We start from the raw sequence: 17,764 nt of genomic DNA, 5'->3' as shown, positions 1-17,764 counted from the left end.
TGAGATCCCCTAGTCACCAAGTCCATGAATCCCCCGGATTCGGCCACATAACCGCTCTGCGTCCGCTGTCAGGCGTAATTTTATACGATCAGCTTTCGATTTGGCTGAAGCCTGAGGTTAAAAATTAACATGACCAGAGCCGGCGATAAGTTGAGATTGCGATTGGGCTGTGGGCTTTTGGCTTTCGGCTTTGGGCCAACAGCAGCCCCAACTCAATGTAATTTTGTGGTTTTCGTACCAAAAACAAAAGCAACAAAAAGGTGAGGTTAAGTGAAATAAAAACTAAAGGTAAAAGAGGAGAGAATGCCAAACGTTGTCGGCCGCAGTGCAATTGATATGGCCAAGGGACGCGAACGATGAAACGGATTCGCATTCGCAATCGCATTCGATTGTCAAAGCCATGTAAAATATAAAAGTGTGTTTGTGTGTGTGTGTGCTGGTGGCTATCTGTGTGTGTGTCAGTTGCCTTGCGGTTGTGCCGCCCCCTCCCCAGCCCCCTTTCACCGCCCCCTGATGAGCTGTCTTCCCCTTGGCTATATGCGATATGAATTACACAAGTTTCCTGGCACTTTTGTGCGAGCGTTTTATGGTCGTTTTCCTCTTTATTATCATGCAGCTGTGTGCGTGCGTACCCACTACGTGTCCGTGTGCAGGAAGGTGAGAGTGTGTGCGTTATAATATAATAATTAAATGAATTGCCAAAGTGTGTCCGCACCAGACGTGCGTCGTTCATCAGGAGAATGCAGGCTAGGGATGGGAAACACTCACTTTCGGAACAGGAAATTCGAATTTTAGCATTTAAGATGTGAGAAATGGTTAACAAAAACATGATAATTAATCCATTAGGCTCTTTAAAGTTATCTAAGACAATTAAGCAGGCTATTCTTGAGCCTACATAAAATAAAAGGATTCTTTAGCCAAATAAAATCATAGGATTCTTTAGCAAAATAAAATCATAGGATTCTTCAGCCAAATAAAATAATAGGATTCTTCAGCCAAATAAAATAATAGGATTCTTCAGCCAAATAACAATTAAATTGAGTTACTAAGGGGTATTAAATATATGTATGTTGAGCTTCTTAAAACTTTTATAATTGGAAAACACCCTTGGATGTATTCTATCTACCCTCACGTGTTCCTCTGTACTAAAGAGTGCTAGTACATGAGTGTGAATATCTCGCTGAACTTTTTAGAAAGCCAGCAGGACGCACCGACCAAGTTCCTCTCGTTGGCCTGTCGAAAAAAGGGTTTTATTTCAGCGGCCTTTATTTGCTTTTCCTTTTCTCGCCTTTTTCCCCCGGCCCTGTTCTTTTACACTCGAGGTGTCAATTTCAACGCCCTTCTTTTGTTTGGCAGGCATGCGGATGGATCTACATACATATGAGCATATATATATACGTATAATCAAGTATATGCATATGGATATGGATATTATATGGCGCGTACATGGTTATATGTATGAATATTACCCTCGTTTTTAATTTCTGCCAAATTATGCGAAATGTTCGCCTCTCTCTGCCCTCTCGAGGGTTAACAAATAAACTCTGCACTGGCAGAAAATAACTGCGGATATAAATCTACGAAGGTGACCACACCCACTGCGAACGTGGGAGCGGTTGACGCCCACAATCCTGGTTGGGCATAAATATTGGTTCATTTTGTGAATTAAAAGTCGTAGTCTTTGATGTGAGGATGTGTGGAGCTGGAAACGAAAGATCAGGAAAAAGGGTGTTCTTTACAATAAAAATATTAATTTTACACAGTACCCATTAATGCTTTTTAATTGCGGCAAGGGATGTGTGTTAAGTCTTATAAATTATAGATATTATGGGCCATAATATTTCCATTTGATTTAGCTAGCTTACTGGGAAGTGCATTTCTCCTGGTGTTTCCCATATAGGCAGGCTGCTCTGTGGGGCGTTGCAATATCAGCACCTCATCCTGTAGCTCGCACACATGTGTCGCCTCTACTCCGTTGCATGAATTATTTTCTTTTTTGGCTTCGCAGCTTACTTCGTTTTTCCCATTTTTTTGGGTGTGTTCTGCAAGTGGGCTGGCAGAACTGGCTGTGATGGGTGGATTGGGGGAGGCGGTAGGATGCTGTGGGGGGCGTGGCCTGTTGCATTTGCATGTGCTCCATGCAACTGACAACTCAATAAAATGTCGCTATTTTAATTTCGCCTTGATGTCGTCACGCGGATGTGACATAAGGCCACCACTTCCACCGCTTCCACTTTTGCTGATTCAGTTTGCAGCTGCAGCGCGCAGATGATGATGATGTGTATATTGCCATGGTGCATTATAAGTTTTATGGCTTTGATACCAGGAAAATGCAGCAGAGTTGAAAATGTGGGGACGAAGTTTATTAAATTAAAACCGCTGAAATTGAGCGCGCACTAAACGAGAAGCAAACTCAAAATGTTGAAGCTCGTAAAAGCGTTGGCCGAAACTTTAACCAAACCCAATTCCTATGGGAAGCGGCCACGCACTTAAATTGAAGTCTTAAAGTACAATGTTCCAAATATATGTTGAATAAACTATGTTATCAGCTAAAGAAATTAATAATTGATCAACGAAAGCCGCAGGAAATTTAACAAATTTGTAATAACATTTTGTCATGGTTTGTATCTATAATCGAGAATTTTAGTGCTATATGGTTAATAATAAAGCTTATTAAATTATGTATCTGCAACAGTATAGAACGCACATCAGCCAATTTATCAGACAATAAATCTAGCACTAAGCCAGCATGATTGTAATTAATATTAAATACATTTTCCGCTCCTCGCGTTGATCAGGTGTATAATTCCCCACAGCGTTTTGCTATCTCGCTGATTTACCGGCTTGGGTTTCGAATTAATTTTAATTACGGCGAGACAGAGAAAGGCAGCTCTATTGTTGCTGTCTCATCAATTTGCGACCCCAGCGGAAATGGCAAGAAAAAAGAATTTGAAGAGGTGAAGCGACTTCAGCTTGAATCGCAGCAAGTGAAGCATTTCGGTTTTGGGTTTTCGGCACTCTGGCAATTGAGCGCGAACTTCTTGGCGGACTCCTTCTTTGCATTTGCCATTTCCTTTTTGGCCTGCTTTGGTTGCACTTTTCCCTTGCCACCCCTTTACCATCCCTTTACCCCCACCAAATGCGCTGTGTTTTATACAATATTAATGAAGTCATTAAGACGACATCTTCCTCGAGATCGGCGCGTAATGCGAGCGAATTATTAACAACGTTCTCCGCACGAAAACAAGCTCAAAGCCCCAAGATACCCCCGGCTTTAACTTCTTCGGCTGAAGTGGCGTGTTTCTGCCGTCCCGCCAACGGCATCAATAAACAACAACAACAATAACAAAAACAACAAAATAATACACGATATGCAGTGCAACAACAATCCGAAAAGGAACACAAGCGGCTTTCATAAATTTGCATGTCGCTGTCACAGGCAAGGGATTGGATCGGAACGGATCGCCTCGGATCGCCAAGGGGGGCCAGGTTATGAGGGGGCGTGACAACAAGTCAATTCGGCTCTCTGGCTCCCCAAAATGTGGCACAGAAATCTGTTTTCGGCAGGCCAGAGAAGTGAAAAATCTTTAACAGACAACGCAGGGCAGGGAAACTTTGAGTACGAACATAAAAGTACCCTAATTGAGATCCTTTGCTTGAAAGGAACTCATGGATCCTTAAGAAAATATGAAAATAAGAAAGTAGAGTATCTGAAATATAATATAGTTTTGATATATACTGATGAAAAAATGGTTATACTTTTTGTACTATACCTCGTACTAACTGATTTATAACTTACAGCCGTCGTTATGGCCGGAATCGCAAAGGGTACTCTCCACATTAAATGTAAACACCGAAAAACGCCAAAGTGGAAGAGGAAAAATTAACATTGGGGTAAAAAGAAGTGCTGGAGCAGCGCAAAAAATTGTTGAACGCATTAGAAGATTGATGCTGGCGGCTGTTTGCTCTGGGTTGAGTTGAGACTGTGGACTTGGCCGAAAGTGATTGCAATTTTTGCTCTCTTATTTCGCCATGTTTACTTTGTGCATGAGCAGATTTTCCCCTTTTTATCACGTTTTTTAGCATTTTTTTATTTTGTTTTTTTTCTTTTTTTTGGATTTTGGGTGGCAAGTGAAAAGAAAAGGAAACGAAAATCCGGCAGGAAGGAATGCGAGTGCAAACACAAGACGTATTCAAGTTGCTGGAGATGTTGATTTTGGTGCTTCCTTTTTGGCCATATTTTAGGGGAACTGGGTTAATAAGATCGCCATCGCCGGATTGTGGACCGTGCACCGACACTCTATTTGGCTTTTTTGAGTAGCCGCCTTTAATAAATAGCTGCTTTTAGTCCGGCCAAAAGCGACTCATTTATTATGCATCAAAGATAAACCTAACTGAGATTAATGTCTCACTTCGGCAGCAGCGACATGGGCGATAGATAGTTGGTAGCCACTGTTTGCCGTCACTCACCTGCAGCTAATCATCTCACCTGGCCAAAAGCAGTGGGCCAAAAGCAGGGGGTAATTGTTGGCAAAAGGGTGAGAATCGGAGTCGGGTATGAGTATGGATATGGGTATGAGTATGGGAGATTAGCCGGACCAAACCTGTGCCAATTATGTCCACAGGTTGTAATAAAATAAAGTGCACGTTTTATTATTCAGAATCCAGATCAAGCGGGATCTCGAGCTCAGGCAAATCCAATTATCCATCGTTGTTCTCGATTATTGTGGCTATATGGATACAAGCAGTGGGTACTTTACTTTTAATTTGCTGGGCAGCTGCAAAAAAAAAAGAAAAAAAAAAGAGAAAAGCTGGCCACAACACGCAAAGTCCGAGCTGTTGAAATTGTGCTAACCTTGGATCTCCTCTCGAATGGTTTCGTTTTATTCACTCTGCTAATTTGAATTAATTTTGTTGTCAACACGTAGTCATATAAGGATGTGAACAGTTAGCAGGCAATCACTGGTGTAATTGGGGGCCGAAGGAAGTCGGCCAGGCAGGTGATATGGGGCCCAGACCCTGGGAAAGGAATGAAGCCGCCATGAGATGGGTTCAAAATCAGATTTTTGGGCGATTGTGCAGCCAATGGAAAATTCAAGGGGGGACAAACTCATAAAAGAGAATCAAGAAGAGAAGAAAAGTGAATGGGAAACTAAGGGTCACCCTTCAGATGGGGGAACGCAAAACAAGAAAGCTACTTAAGAAGTGGTTTGAAACGTTAAGTGATGATAAGCATAAACTAGCTGAACTACTAATACACCAAATAGAAAAGTTACTCTCTCAACATAATAGCTTTCAAGCAATCAAGATGCAAGTGAATTGCATAATCCCAAAATCTAATACCCACAATTGGCAGATGGCCAAAACTTTCCTCACTTGCCAGCCACACTTTCCCCAAAAACGGAACGTCCTAAAGCTGTTCCCAATTCGTTTTCGGATCGTTTTCCACGAAGAAATCAAATCTATTAACGATCGATTGGATGGCAACACCTACCGAACTCTATGTAGGTTGCCTAGGAACGCCCAAAAATTTTAGTGAGATCGTTGCGAACGGCGGTTCGCCGTTAAATACAGACAGCAGATTCTATAAATCAGGCGTATTTCTCAACACCTCGGACACTTTCGAACCCGCTCATTAAAAACCATTAAGGAAAATATTTCGCCTGGGAAAAATTATGGCGTAAATGATACCCAATAACGCCCCCCAGCCACAACCACCTTCTTTTTGGCCCGGCGACAATAAACGACCTCCAACGAGCTGCGAGCTGCGAGCCCGGCTATTCGCGATTTGGCTTAAACGCGCTGCGGCGGCTTAACTCGGTTTCTGTGTCATTTTCTTGTCTGCAGCTCGGTTTTAAGCGTCAAATAAATTTAAGTCTACACCTAAACAGCCGGCAAACAAAATAAAATAAAGCACTTGGAAAAAACTAAAAGGAAAAACTTTTGCGTTGCCTGTTCTTTGGTACTTTTTTTTGTTGTTTTATTTATTCGTATACCTCTTTGCAACGAACATTTGCAACAATTTGTTATTGGCCATTTAAGCCGTTTGTTGTTGGCCGTTGGTTGCTTTTGGCCGTTGGCCGTTGGCGCACCAGAAATCTGTTGAGTGTTAATGACATTTTTATGTTTTAACGCTTGAAAAGCTGCGGCCGCGTCCATTTTGGTGGCCTGGCCCCATGGTTAAAAACAAAAACGAAGTCCAATTGAATTTCCCGCACCTGGCTATGCTCTATTTTTGCGTTTTATTCTTTTCTTTTCGGCTGAACTGGGGTCTGGTTAACATTCGTGGCTGGTTTGAGATATCGACTTGCTCTCTGCTCATCCACGTTTAATGGTGGACTGTTGTTGGCCGCCTATTTCTGGCCCGGGTGACAGGTGACCTGGTCAACAAAATGGTGCGGAATTTGTTCGCAAGAAATGCTTTGCAAATTGATGGCAAAGAGAAATCACTTTACAAGTTGATACCCATTTTTTAGCCAAGTTTATAGGCATATTACATTTATATTCCATATTTAAATCTATAAATATTTTAATCTACTTTAAACTTCTCCCTATAAATTCAATTATACCGCCATCAAAGTTCAAGTGGTGTAAGGTCACCGATCAGAATATTGAGCTTTTTTCTGCACATTTATCGCCACAAAAGCGGGCATCTCAATCAAACTGCAAACTGAATTCAATTTCGCTCAGTTTTGGCCTCAACTTGTGTCAACATTAATTAAATTTTCTGCGCGCATTTGCGAAACTTTTTGAGCAGCTAATTGGATTTTGGTTGCTGCATCGCCAGCAACAAAACAACCGGCAGAAATAAAGCAAATTCGCGTGCAGCCGCCGACTAATAACAGCCAAAGTCGCGCTGGCAAAAAAAAATAAAATAATACAGAAATATAGAAAAAAAAGAAGAGAAAAACCAGTCGCCTGCTGCAAGTTTCCTGCCTTGGCTCCTTCCACTGCCTCCTGCCAACCTTTCCGCTCCTGGGGAAGTTTTTCAAGCGAAAAAATGTGTATAAAAAAGGAAATACTCCTATTAAATGTATTCCTTTGTTTCAGGCTTCACTGGTGCCTGAAATTTCGCCAAATGTTTTCGCTGCCATTCGGCCATTCGGCATTTAATGATTTACGTGGCCCAAACAATTCCACAACAATACTGAGAGAAAATGCATCTTATATGTAGGTTGATATGTCTTCAAAGAAATCATTTTCTTGTGGGTGAGTTTACAGAAGCTCAAAGCTTAAGCTTTATGGTGGAGTAACGATTAGGTGGAAGATGCACAGTATCAGAATCTTCATTTTGCAGTACACAATTTCTCTCAGTGCAGGCCAAGCAGGTGGTCCTAGGCCGTGGACAAAACTGTTTGACTTTGGCCGCCGCGGAGTGCGTGTGCGGGTGGGGAAATGAAGTCTGGTGCGGCAATTAACAAGTGCAACGACTTCGCCGCCGTCGCCGCCACTTCCTCATCCTCATCCTGCTGCGCTTCCTTGGCAACTTCCTTCCCAGCGACATCCGCCACCCGAAACGCAGCAACACAATGGCCGAAAAAAAGAAACGCTCCAACTAATAACACTTAACTGCGGCTTGGGCCTAAGCCAAAAGCCAAGTCTTAATTATGGCAAACAACTTTTTGTTTTAGTTCGCAGCTAAAACGCTTCCTGTAAGACAAAAAGCTGCCAGCTACTGAACTTTCGTTGCACTCGCTCTTCCGCTACCCGCAGAATTTTCCGGGAAAACTGCACTGTGCATGTCGCTACATATCAACAAAAGATGCAGCAGCCAACACCAGAGTGCAACAGCCACCTCCACACACACACACACACACACTTGTCGCTTTGGCTCGGTTTCGGTTGCTTTTCTTTTTTTGGTTTCTGCATTTTCATTTTTTTTTCGTGTTTTTCGCAGACTTCAGTCAATGCACTCTCTATGACGTCGTCGTCGTCTGACTGCACAAAATGAAAAAGTTTCGCAAAAAAAAACATAATGAAATCCAAGGCCCGAAAGGATAAAACACTGATTTAGGTAGATGTGTAAGGACTGTAAAAATATCCTTCAACTCAAGAACACAATATATTTAATGCTGGAAAATTAATGATAGTTAAATAGATAAATAAATGATAAATATTTTATATGAAGTGAACTATTAAAGATATTTTTGAATATTTTATATAAGGGTATATTTTATTGGCAATTGTATAATTTCATACAGAAATGTTTAAATGATTTATAATTAAGATGTATTTAATTAAATTTCTCAACTTTCGAGTCTTGTGCCCACTTTCTATAAAACCCTTTAAAATTCATAGTTTCCAGGGTATTAAAACAGCAGTTCCACAACCAACAAAACAACACAAAAAATTGTAAAAAAAAACACTCGTTGCATTTTTCTTGTTTTGTTTTTTTTTCCGCAAAAAGCGAAAAACAAGAATGATTATTAACGCCTGTTGGGTATGCCACAGGACGATGTCTGCCGCGGCTCCAACTGCAGCTTTGGATACAGCTCCATCTCCATCTCCAGTTGTGGGCTGGAGGATTCAGGATGGAGGAGGAGGATCCCACTTCCCACTCAGACTCCTCAAAACCAAAAGGCAGAAGGCAGAAGGCTACTGTGCAAACAGTGTGCCGTGTGCCTGTGTTTTAGCTTTTTTCGGTGCATTCGCCTGCAGGCTCCAGTTGGATGCAAAATGCAACTGGGCAAAAGCAACAGCAACAACAGCAACAGCCATGGCAGAGCCAACATGTCACGGGCCCACAGGGCCCTAAAGTTCGAAGGGAGTTGCATCAGCGACTCGGCGACTCCCCGAGCCCCTCACTCATTAGGCGCTTGCTGCTGCTGCTGCTGCTGCACTTGTGTCTGCAGCGTATCCTGGCCAGAGTCGGGATTCGGGGGCCCTGCATCCTGGCCTGCTGCAACTCCAGCGCCTCCGTCTCAGGCAGTTGCAAATTACGCTCTCAGACTCAATTGTCTTGAGCCTTTGGAGACTGGCAGTTGGAACGGGGACCCGAAACGACAACAATGCCTGCGTTTAAACGCAATCTTCGCCATGGCTAGACAGACAGACTCAAACTTCAGACACATTCCCTTGGGGCGATACAAGGGGCAAAAAAAAAGGAAAAAAAATTGTTTATAGGGGCGTAGGGCAGCTGGGGGCGTGGCTAGGTGGCAAAAACGTCGCGTCATCGTCGCGTCTGGCACTTGAGATTTTTGTATATGTTCATTAGAATGTTCCCCGTGACGATGAGGATAGGAAGGTGCTTGAGCGCCCTGAAGTAGGCAACACTTTTGGATTGCACTTTGATGCATGTGCGAATTCTGTTTTCGGGGTACAGTTGTGCGTGGAAAACTAAAGTGACAGAATGGCATAATATATTGATTCTTTGAAGTTTTTGGGGAGATAGAATTTATGGGTGAACTGCAATATTTATAACTGTTGCATAAATAAATCAAATCCAATCTATGAAAAAACTCATTTAAATATTCCCCATTTGTTTAACAAAATGTGTAAATATGTTCTTTACCATTGTTTAATTGCTTTCTTAAATGACTGACACTATCGAAAGTGTAATAAATTGAACAAGTTGACTTTGCTTCAATCGAAACATAAACGCAATTCCATGTGATGCAATAAATATTAAATTAATGTGTTGCATTTCTTCCTATTTCAGAACCTGTTCATGGATTTATGAGGTACGTAAAACCCTCAGCACCGCTTTTAGCATTTTAATCTGTTCATGGGCACAAAAGCCGCTTACGATTACTGCCCGTGCGGCGAACCCAGTCGAAATCAACCTGCATACATACGAAAAACCAAAAAGACCAAAGCAAATACAATTTTAAACGAATCTATTATGACAAGTGCGTGGGCCGTACAAAGTATTTTTTTCGTTCGCATTTATTTTTTATATTTATGCCCCAACAAAAGCCAGCAGAATACGGGGGCTGCTGGCTGTCCAAATGATGTTGAAGTGTGTTTAAATCTGAGGGAGACCCATCATCGTGTCAAACGGCAGCCGACAGACAAGAAAACCTAACGATCAAATTAATAACGCCAACAAAAGAGACCCGATACCTGTGCCCCTGCCACGCCCCATACAAAAAAAAACCAACAAAAAAAATATTAATACAATAAAGGTTGTTTGGAGAAACAACAATAAGCCCAACAACGGCGACAGCTGTGATTGACAACTATGTTGAAATATCAAATTATAATTTCATAAATAGATGAGAAATAAAAGAAGCTAAGAGGCTTTCAAATCGGGTAATTGCCTGATCTATTAGGCCTGGGTGTGGATACACTCGTCGAGATCTCTTGGCCCAGATTGAAGGTCAGTGCATAGAAAACATAATTGATTATTAAACTGACAACGCGGTACCGGTACCTAAAACAGTATTTAAAGGGTGCGGAACTGCAGAGCATGGAAATTCATTAGCCAAGATTGAGAAAACATGTTTTAATTTCATGCCTCGGATATCGTTCATTAAAGGCGAAAGAATTTTAATTGCCACTTGGCCTTGAAATCGACCGACCGACCAACCGACCAACTCGTGGACTAGAAAATATAAAAACACCAACTGCAATTGGCTTTGGCATTCACATGCTTCGTTATGGCCATATGAAAGTGCCACATAATTCTATATGTCCCTCTCTCTCTCCCTTTAAAAAAAGAAATAAAAATTCCCCGAGGCCAAAACAATTTTCACCCCGCACAACCTGCAATGGTAATATATATACATATATCCACATCCATAGCCACCAAAGCTCTTCACCATTTTGGGGGCAGCGAAAATGAAAATCCAATCAATGCCTGCAATATCCTATGCGGTTAATGTTGTTTTCTGTTTGGTGTATGGTATTTGGTGTTTGTTGTTTGGTGATTGGTGAGTAGTGTGTGTTGTCCGGGGCGTAGTTCTAGTTTTAGAGCTTTGCACTCGTATGTGGGCTGTCTGTTTTTTATATATTCTTTTGGTGAGATGGGAACCGACCAGATTTTTTCCTCAAACTTGAAAAGAAAGTGGCCGATTGTCGGTCAAAGCCTACGTGATTTTTGCCTTCAGATTTAATGCTTGTCGATTTTTACGACTTGCGATCTTGAGGTTAGAGGAAAACATTCTTTTTAATTGATGATTCGAAAGGATTTCTGCGGGTGATCATCACAGCGTTGGTAATTTCCTTTGTGGGTTATCTTGGCTGTTAAACTCCCTCAAATATTTTCCTAAGCTTACAATCACTTTGGTAATTTCTTTTGTGGGTTATCCTGGCTGTTAAATTTTCTGAAATACTTTCCTAAGCTTGGTCTTAAAAAAAGTTCTGTGAGCAGCTGCCTTACATTCAAATAGTTTTCTTGCAAAACTTGGTCACCAACTTTCGAAAGCATTTAATTTACCCCACAATATTCTTGTATAATTACATCATAGATAAAACTTTAAATGAGCGCCAACCATTTCCTCAATAAATAGTAGAACATATAAGGATTCTCCGTGGAAAACTTCGATTTTTTTACCCTAGAGATCTAGAAGAAAATTAATTTGAGATTACTTGTTTTTTTTAGCAGCTCCGGAAACGGTTTCATTTATGAATTTCACCATAGTTTCCCCCCATAAATCAGGAAGTGTATAAAATATAGCCCCTGGCAGACCCACTCCACTAAACGGCCGCTCCCACAGGCGCACATATGACGATGACCATGGTGATGACCATGGTGATGACGATGGTGATGGTGATCATCATCACCAGAGATGATGATGATGATGCGGTGACTATACAGGGTAGCCAACCTCTTGGGCTTATACTTGTAATTATTGTGCGGCAGAGCCCCGGTTTGCAGGCTGTGCAGAATTTTTAGTTTACGAGCACATAAATGTAATTGGATGCGCAAAAAATATTACAGTATCCAGAGGAGAGTGTTTATAAATTTGCACACTCGCACATACGAGTCCCACTTCTAGGCACTCTAGGCTGCAATTTGCAGCCCCAGCTGCAGTTCAAGTTCCAGGAGGCTTCTGCGCATGGGCAAAAGCCGAAACGTGTCATCATCGATTATATGGGCCGGGAAAATGGGACTCCCGAGCTGCAGTTGATGGAGCCTCTGGAGCCTTTGGAGCTTCTGGAGCTGCTGGGCAAACAAGTGGCTGTTACTATCGCATTGTGTTATCGCCGTGCTGATGTCGGCAGCGATGTCAGTTCCCCTGGGCGCGTAACTCAAAGCGACAACACTTGACACTAATTAATACATACGCACCGACCTGAGAGCGGGCTTTCCTTTCTAACTACCCATTTTCCATTCTCCATTTTCCCTCTCCCGACTGCCACCCACCCATTTGGGAGGCTTGTCGACGCGCTCGTCGCATTTCAATCAAGACCACGTCAGTCACTCAGTCATCCAGCCAGTCAGTCAGTCAGTCATCCAGTCAGTGGAGATTCTGGCTTGATAAAGTTGTTTGAAAGTGTTGCAGGTTGCACACACAGAGACACGCATAGTTGACTGCCTAACTGGCACATTGACTGCCGCTGCAACTGCAACATGCAGCAACAGCAGCAACAGCAGCAACATGCAGCAAAATGCAGCAGTGGGAAGCAGAAGCAGTCGGCTAGAAGAGTGTGCCCCATTGTAGCGGGCGATGCTTATCAGCTTGTCGACGTCGCGGTCTCCTGCCACACGCAGCCCCACCCCCTCGATACCGCCCCCTTTCGCCCCCTTTCACCGCCCACCTAGGCGCTACTTGATAATGTTTACCGTTGCACTTCCTACACCGATTAAGGTTAGCGCACTTTAAGCCAGAGTGGCCAAAGTTCAATTAACACTAGCATACTTCAGCGAAAGTTTGAGAGGCAGCATGAAGGCAGCATAAAATATTAATAAGCTGGAGTCGGAGAATAGTTAATGTTCGATTTGAAACATTTTATAGGCATTTGATTTTACACCTCCGTAAGTTGTTTATGTTGCATATAAAACGGACAGCAACATGATTTTCCCTTCTTGGCCCAAACTTCCTGACTGGAAGTCTTTAAGCTGTAAGCCAAACAGCTAAGAAAATTCAAATCAGCTCGTGAATAGTTCCGAAAAATATCTTATTAAGTAATTTAAACAGCATTTCCATTCAGGTTCGCGCTGATTTGACTTTAATTTGAAATTTTACACACCAATAAACCACTTTTAACTGTCAGATCTGCAAAGCAAAATATGCAAATTAAATGCGGTAATTCTGGCATTTCCTCTGTTATTATAGCCAACGTGCCGCTTTTTATTGACCAATTAAAAACGCTTGTGATATTGGACGAAGTTGGCCAAGGGAGTGGGGCGGGGGAAATGATTCATCTAAGTCGAGAGCTGTCTCTCAAGTCATCAGGAAGGCATATCAAGCCACCTTTTTTTGGGCCTCTGGCATTTTAGTTGTGTATGCTTTTTTGACAATGCCACACAGAGACAATGATCGATGAAGTTGCGCCTTGGACTTTAACTTTATGGCCGAAATCGAAGTCGAAAACGAAAAACTGAGACGGCTGAGAATGAAATCGAAAATAAATTTTCAATTGATAACAAAGGAAAATCGACACAAACTGGCATTAATTTTCGGCTCTTTAGAGCCAACTTTGACACCCGAAACTGAATAAATGCTTAATTAACACCCAATGGCGCGCCTTAAGCGAGTTGTGAGTTGTCATGGGTTAAGGCGGTGTTTCCAGCTAAATTGCGGCAATTGAAGGCGCAACGAATGCAACTCAAAAGTCTAAAATCGAAATTAAACGTTTTTTTTCGACAAAAAGTAAACACAACGCCAAATTGACATTTCGCCTCTCGACAGGCAGCGAAAAATGTATTTTTTTCGGTTTTTTGGTATGTTTTTCTTTTTTCTGCACTTTTATTTTGTTGGAAAACTGCAGCTAGAAGAAGGCAAGCCCAGCAGGTCACAAGCGGAAAATCGGCGAATAGAAAATGACAGTTGCAGTTATTCGGTACGCCGCCAATCGTTGAAATCAACAAAAGCCACAGTCGAGTCACCAAAAATGACTGACTCTCGACTTGACTGACTTTGTTTGGCCAATTGGCAATTGAACAAGCCAACCGACAAACGGTCGGTTGGTGGGTCGGAAAGTGAAAAGCGGCACCTGAGGGCAAAAGGAGTTGCATTGCATCATGCCCCGCGGCCTTTCAGTGTAGTCGTGTGCCAGTATCTGTGTGGGTGCACGAGCAATCGATGCATCGATGATCGGATCGCGTTGAGATCTACTCGCATGTAACGTTTAAATTTGTTGGAAAGTCCACCGATACCAACTGAGCTGTGGCTTTTCATGCCTACTTTTCGGTTTTTTACTACACTGAAAAAATAGTAATACCTCATGGCTGTGGATACCATTTAATTTTATTACCAAAAAAGAGGAAACACTGCAAATGACTTTGACTTTTGTTGAATTAAAACTTGTTGCTTGTGATCCAAAGTACAAAATAAATAAATTATTTAACTTAAGCATTATTATCTGTGTAGCTTTTTTCCTCTCTCGGAGAGCAAACAAGATTTGCACGATTTTCTTGTAATTTTCCGGCAATTCCCAAGTACGAAGAAACCTCGCCAAGTGCCGGGCCATATAAATCCTCAATGTTTGTTTAATTTCGTGTATTTTTTTTCCAACCCCACTCTGTTTGTTTTTCTATTTTGTTTTAATTTGTCCCCAAAAAAATAAACTTGCCAGAATGCAATGGGCAACATTGCAACCACAACCAACAACCAACACACACAGCAACAACAGCGAAATTTGGCTAATTGTGTGGCGATCATTGCTCATTACGGCTCATTATTTGTTGTGGCTTGTAGTTTCGGCTACAGGTTCTTGTTCCCAATTTTTTTGTTGTACTCGAGGGAGGGAAAACCATTTTATTGTCAATGATCTTGTAGCGAGATTAGCATAGATATTGGTTCCCATTCGCGATTAGATGGCCGGGCACGATTTTGTTTGTGGGGTACAATTGGAATGTATGTAATGCGCTTGTTCCTAACGTGGAACTTAACAACTTTGCAACATTGTTAGCGGCAGTAAAAGTTTTCCCTCCGATTCAAACAGGAAGTTTCATTGGCATTTAATGCCCCGAAAACCAACAAAGATAACTACAAATTCCGCATTGAATCCGCTTATGATAGATTTACATGTTTATTCAATGAAGTTGCTTCTTAGGGTGTGTTTATGACTTTGAAGATGGCGCAGAAAACCCCTAAATATATTTGCATTTATTTAAAGATAAAAGGGCTTTTGTTTGCCTTAAAAGATTTTTAAGGAATGTTTGAGATATGTTTGTTATGGCTTTAATGATTTTGCCTACGCATTTTTATCAATTATTTGTTAGCAGCATTAAGTTGAGGGGATTGAAATTGAAATTTGAATACTTCTATACAATACTTCACTACTACTTACTATTCATACTTCAAAGAACAAATCGCATGCGATCTAATTTCTGACTAATTTTGAATGGTAAATAGCTAGTTCATTATATGAAACATTGATCATAAAACCAAGTCCTAAATCATCTGCCATTCGATTGATGCGACAAGATTCCAAACTTGGCATGATTTCATTGCCAATCAACAGGGCTCGTAAAGACCATCACTAAATGGGGGACGCATAAAAGCCTGGCCAATAAAAAGCCAAGTTATCTTCTTTGTTTCGCTGGCAATTTGGTAACTTTTTTCTGAAAGATTATAAGTATAAATACGTGGAAACTTGATTTGGCCTGGCCAAAGAGCGAAACTGTGTATGTGATTTGGATGTGGCCCATTCATCCGTCATAAACATTTCAGCGTATTTTCAACGTAATTCCATTCGCGTGATGGCAAGATGCTATAAACATTTTTAGCTGGTCTCCAACGAGCATTCGGTTTTGAGTTTTATGGCTCTGAGTGCGCGTTTCAAATGCCCGGCCATTGTTTCAAATGGCACTGAGTAAATAACATTGAGCAGACCGAGCTTGGCTTTTCCAAAATTGTGTTGATTTTGCATATGGGAGCGAAGGGAACATAAACGGATCGCTTTTTACGACTTTCGCTTTTAATGGCCAGCGGGTCGGAGAGCTGCTGGTCTGCTGTAGGTCGCGTCGCCAAAACTCAGGTTCAGGTCTTAAATTCGCAGGCCCACTTACGAGTATTATGAAATATTCGATACCCGGGCCGCCGCCAGTGCAAATTGAGGCCACCACGAACTCAAATCATACGAAAATCTATGGGGCACGCGGCACGGACCAACTGAATTAAATCAGTGCACAATGAAAGCGAGAAGAAAGATGTGCACTTGAAAACCAAGATCCCTTATATAATTAATGGAGATAGTAGGTCAAAAAATATCTTAAATATGTAAGCACTTCAGGAAGTACAGACGTTTAAAGATATTAGTTGTCAATATCAATACTCAAACACATACCAATTAAATATTTAACATTATTAGAATAACATGTAGTTATAGATATATGTAGAATTTTTCTCGCAGTGCTGGAAATTGAGAGATTGAGGCAATGCAAAGCGATACAAATCGAAGCGGGACGATCATCGAGTGGCTCACTGCACTCGCCGATCAAGTTGCACTTTCTGGCTGGCGATGCTGCTGCTGCGGCTCTTGATGTTGCCTTTGCTGCAGTTGCTGCAGTTGCTGCAGCAGTTGCTGATGCTGTTGCTGTTGCCGCAGCAGTTGCTGTTGCTCCTCATGCAGTCGTGTGGAGTTTGGAGTGTGCTGCCAGCGGCACAAAATGCTCGACATAAAGGGCAAGAGTTCAGGAAATTGTGACTGTGGCGAAAAGTATTTTCGCTATTCTTCACAGTTTTCCATTTTTTGCTTTTTCGCTTTTGCCCGGGTGAAACTGTAGCCGATGCTGCCGCTTCAGATGCCAATGAAGCCGGCTCTTTTTGCATCACATCGCCCAAGGAGAGTGAGATGAACATTTTTTTAATATTTTTTACCAACTTATTTTTCTGCTTGCCGTGTTGCACTGTGTGAGTATGCTCGAAAGTTGGCGGAAAATTGAAAGTAATTGTCACCTTTTGAGTGCTTCCATTTCGTTTTCCTCTTGCCAGTTGGTAGTGTCGTGAAAAGTGTGCCTTTTGTGATGAAAGAGAATGAGGATTTTCTGGGTTGAAGGTGAGCTTGAGCTGTTTATGAAAGTGTGGCAAATGTTCGAAAAGAGGTTTATGGGTACGAAACGTTAATGGAGGATATGTATCTTTGAAGAAAAGATGGCCAAGTAGAAGTGAGAGCGTAAATGGAAAATTAATAATTAAATACCACTTTCCCAGAGGTTAATTAGTATATATACACTGCTGTGAGTTGGCTGAACCCACACTTAAAGGAAGTTAAAATAATGAAGAGCAAAACCCACCTCTTTCATGCTCCACGCTCAACTAATTTGTATGATACATCTTCCATTTAATGACTTCATTCGCGAACTCCTCCGACTTAGACACTCGATTTCATCTGGCAGATGAATCTCTAATCAGCATTTGTTGTTAAGAATCTCCTTACATGACACAACCAATTAATTTCCAGATGCCTTATGCAAGCCCACTGCAGACTATTTGTGCATGTAGGAAATCAACTCAACTGTGATACCAGTTTTTATTTCTTTTTCCCTCTTCAGTTTTTTTCCATTTTTATTTTTGCATTTATTTGCACAACCAATCTGCCGCTCTAATAGAGACCTGAAAATAGCTGGCACCCCCGCATAGAAACACTCGACACAGTCACTCAGTCAGTCAGTTGTTCAGTCACTCAGTCAGTCATTCAATCAGTGAGTCAG

At 41.7% G+C, this 17,764-nt stretch overlaps 1 protein-coding gene across 2 annotated transcripts in view; it reads left to right on the top strand.

Moving 5' to 3' along the window:
* Positions 1 to 17,764, top strand: part of LOC122616208 — a 62,508-nt gene that overhangs the window by 13,307 nt on the left and 31,437 nt on the right. The window contains exon 2 of one of the 2 annotated variants that reach the window (XM_043791578.1): positions 9,659 to 9,680. The gene's annotated coding sequence lies outside the window, so the exon portion shown is untranslated. Of the gene's footprint in view, positions 1 to 9,658; positions 9,681 to 10,193; positions 10,319 to 17,764 lie in introns of those variants that run through there. The other variant, XM_043791579.1, reaches the window with a different exon arrangement.

This window comes from Drosophila teissieri, chromosome 3L, assembly GCF_016746235.2.
Source record: "Drosophila teissieri strain GT53w chromosome 3L, Prin_Dtei_1.1, whole genome shotgun sequence".
Lineage (NCBI taxonomy): Eukaryota > Metazoa > Arthropoda > Insecta > Diptera > Drosophilidae > Drosophila > Drosophila teissieri.
The sequence above is the reverse complement of the archived record's forward strand: the minus strand, read 5'-3'. Positions and strand labels throughout refer to the sequence as shown.